This window comes from Bidens hawaiensis, unplaced genomic scaffold (genome assembly GCF_021521415.1).
Source record: "Bidens hawaiensis isolate Kalapana, Puna unplaced genomic scaffold, B.hawaiensis_p1.1 tig00001236_1, whole genome shotgun sequence".
In the NCBI taxonomy this organism is placed as follows: domain Eukaryota; kingdom Viridiplantae; phylum Streptophyta; class Magnoliopsida; order Asterales; family Asteraceae; genus Bidens; species Bidens hawaiensis.
The window spans coordinates 1,275,547-1,281,546 of record NW_027491070.1 but is presented as its reverse complement, the minus strand read 5'-3'; positions in this window follow the sequence as shown (position 1 = coordinate 1,281,546).

Below are 6,000 nucleotides of genomic sequence, written 5' to 3'. Positions count from 1 at the left end.
ATTTTCCTTCAAAGACTAGTATGTTTTTTTGTGATTCTTGTGTTAAGGCTAAACATAAAAGATTGCCCTTTCCTGCTAGTTCTATTAAAACTGAAGATTGTTTTGAGCTTTTACATTGAGGCCAATTTATCGAAGAAGTTCTGGGGGGAATGTATACTGACCGCTGCGCATGTGATCAACCGCTTGCCCTCAAAAACCATAAACGACAAGACCCCGTATGAAATGGTCCATAAAGAAAAACCGAACTTTGATCTCTTAAGGGTTTTCGGTTGTCTAGCCTATTACAGGAACACGGCCACAGGCGGTGATAAGCTCGAAGAGAGGGGGAAGCCGGGGGTGTTTCTCCACTATCCCGTTGGAACGAAGGGTTATAAGGTTTTGGATACACAAAAAAATAAGTTCATCATCTCAAGGGATGTAAAATTCATTGAAAACATAATTCCTTCTAAGAATGACAAAACTCATTGTTTGAACAAAGAAGATGGGGTTTTTAGTTTCCCACCTTGGTATTATGGGGGACCAAAATACCTTCAGACACGCTGCAGAAGATATAGACAATAATGAAGAAGTTATAAATCCAAGACTAAGGGAAGTTGAGGTCTTGGACTCGGAGACCGAAGACAATGAGGCTGACCCCTCCGAACCTATGCATCATGACATTGAACCGGAAAATTCAAACACTGAACCGGAACCCCTAAGTGCCAAACCAGAATCGGTAAATGTTGAAACACAAGCTCAACAAAGTGAGGCTGAACCCGTTTTGAGAGAGAAAAGAGAAAGGTCAAGGTCGAAACGTCTCGATGGTTATGATGTTACACTACCACCGTCCCTTGACCACGCACCATCCGCCTCCGATCAACGCTCCTCTACGGTACATCTCATGTCTTACTATGTTACTTATGATAAATTTTCTAAACCTCACAAAGTTTTTTTGTCGGCCATCGATAAAAACGATGAGCCTAAAACCTTTCACCAAGCCGTGCAAAATGAAAACTGGAGGATGGCTATGAAACGAGAGATTAAAGCACTCGAGATGAATGGAACGTGGACCCTCGAAGACTTGCCCAAAGGAAAGGGAAGAAGGCTATTGATTCTAAGTGGGTGTATAAGATTAAGCACAAGCCAAATGGGGAGGTTGAGAGATACAAGGCTCGTTTGGTTGCGAAGGGCTTTACACAAATGGAAGGTGTCGATTTTCATGATACTTTCGCCCCTGTTGCCAAGTTGGTTACGGTCCGAACCATCTTGGCGGTAGCGGTTAAGAAGAATTGGCTCGTTCATCAACTTGATGTGAACAATGCGTTCCTCCTTGGGGACTTACATGAGAAAGTTTATAAGAAGATTCCTCAAGGATTTGAGAAAGAAAAGGGAGACAAAGTTTGTCGTCTAAGAAAGTCCTTTGGTATCATAAGTTCACCGGTGCCTTGCTTGAAGATGGGTTTAAACAATCTAAAGCCGATCACTCACTCTTCATATTTAAAAATGGGGGGACGTACTGTAACATACGAAAATCAAAAACCAAAAAATATCAATTGTCGAATTAATAAGTCGGATATTGTAAGGGTTAATAACTGGTAGGATAGATAAAACGTTAACGAAGAAAAATCGAAGATTTTAAATATAAATGTATTTTGCTAGCTAATAAGGAAAAGATTTTAATAACGACAAGATTAGGGTTGTTTAAAATTATTTCTAAACTTAAAGGTTGGAAGTGTAAATGTTTAAATTACTAAAGTAAACAGTTTTATGAATATGAAATAACTACTAAAGTATGTAGTATATATTACTGAAATTGGGGAAATAGTAATTATAATAAGACAATTATATACGTATACAGAGAACATTACCAAATAAATAAAGTGTACATGGATATCAAAGCATAATCTAAATTACAATAATATTATAGGTCCCCGCGACATATAATTCAAGCTTACGGTTACCGCTATTTCGCTTAAAAGGTATGGATTCCGTGTTTCTCTTCTTTTAGCTTTATATTGTTTTCACCGTTCTCGTAGTGTACGGATTTTGTGGTCTTTTACTTGTAGCGTAAATATTATTTCCATCGTTCTCATAGTGTACGGGTTTCGTGGCCTTGCACTAGTAGCGTCATACCGTGTCTTTGCTCTCATAGTATATGGATTCTCGAGTCGTTAATCGCGTTATAGTTATTGAGTTGATTCATAGTATTGTGTCACCGTTATTATTGAATATTGTTATTTTTCAATTGTTAAGTGAAATTGTCATGCACGCGATATAATATATCTTATTGCACTCATTATCGCATGTTCCTAATAGACCATTGTACATTGACTGATTGTTATTGAGACATATTATATTGATATTGACCATTGTTATTGTCTTTATTTGACCTCAATACTCGAGCATTTATCCACCTATGGGGATGTAGGGCGTCAATCGAGGCACCTTTGACGTGCTCTATCTGTGGCGGAGCGATTAGTCCACAATGTCTCTATTTTATTATGCGACGAGAGCCTTTACTGATTACTGAGAGGCGTATGGATCGATCCTAGGTAAACTGTTACTGGAGTGAGATGGTTAGGTGTGTGTGTCCACATTCCCATCTCACTTAATTACTGATGCATTAGTCTGTAGCTAATGTACATACTGTTACTGGCTCACATGGGTATTTCCATATATATTGTTATTGTACTGATTCATAACTGATCGTTCAGCGTATTGCTAGTGTTACCGGCTCATAGACTGTACTTGTTTCTCCTGTGATCGTTTATTGTATTGCATTGTTCTTCACCGTTTGTTACTGCTATTTTCCTCCGTTACCGGGCAATTTTTGGCTCATCCTTGTTTCTTTGTTTTGTGTTTTCTTTAATTTGTTACAGGTACTCAAGGGAATCCGGGGAACGTGTGATAAGAGAGTAAAAGTAAAAGTCTTAAGTTGGAAAATGGGGAACTTAAATAATTTCTTTTGAGTGAAACAACTTTATTTATTTTCGTTGTCAATGATATTGAACCTTTTTGGTATTGAATGAGTTTAAAATTTTAAATTTGGATTTTTATTTATCGTATCGAGTGACACGTCGGCCCTAACCGGGCTGGGGTGTTACACGTACGTTACCGTGTTAATTTATGTTGACGACGTAATTATGGTTGGAAACGATATCAACAAGATGAACGAAACGAAAGCTTCTCTAGATAAACGGTTTAGCATTAAAGACCTTGGAAATCTCAAATATTTCTTAGGGATCGAAGTTGCTCGAACAGAAGAAGGCATGGTTCTTAGCCAAAGGAAGTATACTCTCGATATCCTTGAAGATGCCGGCATGCTCGGTTGCCGCCCAAGCCCAATGCCCATGGAACAAAATCTGAAGTTAGGAACCGGAGAAGAGGAAGAGCGCGTAAATGCAAGTCATTATCGGCGGTTGATTGGGAGATTACTTTATCTCCAAGCCACTCGCCCTGACATTACACACTATGTCCGCATACTAAGTCTATAATAACCCAAACTTTTGTATTAGATAACAAACGAATAACCATAATTTTAATATAAATATTATTTTTAAACTGTAAATGGTATAATTAATAATAATAATAATAACATCAACGGATGAGTGTTTTGAATAAAATATGAAATTTAAGAATTTGAGTTTGAGCAAGTTTACAACTTGTAACATTCCAGCGAAAACTTGAGCAACAAACAACTAACTTATTTAGGAATTTGATCACGCTTATAACTCGTTTAATATATATATACACAAACGCGATAAGACTCCAACATAAATCTCACAAAACCCTACTGCCATCATATTCGGTTCTGCCGTTACTTGAAAACCACCGCCGCCGCAACTGTTTTAAACCACCACCACTGGCCTCTCTCTCTCTACGTGACCCTACCTTGTTTCTGATTCAAGCGGTCGCCGGTGACTCCACTGCCGACGGACCGTCACGGACCTGTAGTAGTTCATCGCTGCTATCCTTGCAAATTTCATTGCTTCCGTGTCGCGAGACAAGTTCACTTCGTCACCACCGTCAAGTACCGTGCACCACCACCGTTCTGCAAACTTCCGGGAATACACCGCCGCTGCCATCGATCTCCCCAATTTAGTAAGAGACAAGTACCAACCCGGGTCAGTTTCATTCTTTTGATATCATATTTACGTGACAAAGTGGCAACTCATTCGGTTAAATACGCAGCCACCGTCACGCGTCCGGTTACTTCCTCCGCCCTCGCTTTCTGATACGTTCGTTTTGGTCTGGCTTTTGAGGTAACTGTTAACAATCTGATTACGAATACTTGTACGGTTATAGTGTCTATAACCGTTTGTTTGTTCCGGCGACTAAAGCGAATTTCAAAACTTTGTTATAAAGAAAATACACAAACTAATAACATCGGTAATCTGGTTCGTTTACTGTATTTACATGATTTAGAATGTGTAATTAAAGAATCAAAAGATAGTCATGTTTCTTGTATACGTAAGTGATATGCATGTGTTTATATAATAATAATAATAATAATAATAATAATAATAATAATAATAATAATAATAATAATAATGTTATGAGTAGCTTTCAAACTAATTAAAAACCGGGAAATCTGTTTTGTTGAAGGAACATATGTTAAACCACAAATAATTTCATGTAAACAAAATAAATGGTATTTTGAGAATTCTAACTGAACGAAAAGAGAGATGTAAAAAATATAAAAGTCTCTATCGCCAGAACACAGGTCAACTAGTGAACTAAACAAGTTAACACATCTAAGCAAATCTTTTGAAATAAATAAAATGTAGGTATTAGTACAACGTAACGCGGCTCGGCTTTATTTGCTTACTCATCGACTATTAAGGTACGGTTTCTGGTTTCTGTCACTCATAGTATAAATTATATTCCGTTACTTCATTACGGATTCTGTTTCTTGTTACTTCGTAGTACGGTTTCTGGTTTCTGTCACTCATAGTATAAATTATATTCCGTTACTTCATTACGGATTCTGTTTCTTGTTACTTCGTAGTACGGTTTCTGTTTTTGTTACTCTTAGTATCAATTATATTCTGTTACTTGGTAGTACGGTTTCCGTCTTTGTTTCCTCTTAGTATTATTTATATTCCGTTACTTTGTAGTACGGATTTTAGTTTTCTTCACTCATAGTACTGGTTCTATATTATATTCTATGTCCGTCACTTCGTAGTGCGGATTTTTGTTATTTTTCAGTTTCAGATTGAGTTCAGTTTATCCGTATGATATGTTTAATATTAAGTTTTTAACATGCAATAGGTTATATATATTTTGTATTCATTGTTGCATGTTCCTGTTCGAATTTAGTTATATGAATTTAGCTTCAGTACTCTGTTACCCGAGCATTTCTGACTTGTCGTTGGGGCGTCAACGACATGGCACTTATCGTGACAGTGCGTAATCAAAGTTCACGGCGTCTCTAGCTTGTGCTTGTATAAGCACTCTGGCCCCTAGAGGCGTATAGATCGATCTTAGCTCCGACTCCTGACTCCTGACATGGCACTTATCGTGACAGTGCGTAATCAAAGTTCACGGCGTCTCTGAAAGTACTCATGTAGTACCTTGGCCACTTAGAGGCGTATAGATCGATCTTAGCTCCGACTCCTGACTCCTGACTCCTGACTTCTGTTTGAGATGGAACAATGTGTGCACGCCACCCACACCGTCTCTTTGGTGCATGGACTAGCTAGCTGTGTGCCCCTCTGTTTAGGCTCTGGGTGCTTCCGTATTACACGACCTATTTATTTTAACATCATCGTCGTGTATTTTAGTAATTATATTTTGTTTCGCTATATTTCTGGTCCGTTTTGATATGTGTATATGTATTTGATTAAATTTGAGTATATTCAGATTACGTCCCGATCGTGTATCGGATTATGTTTCGCATTTAATTATAGTTCAGTTAAATGTGACACGTTATATGTTACACGTCACACATTATATGTTACAAGTTATATGTTTCTGGCTCTGGGTGTTTTTGTTATAGTTCTGATATATTTCCGCATGCGT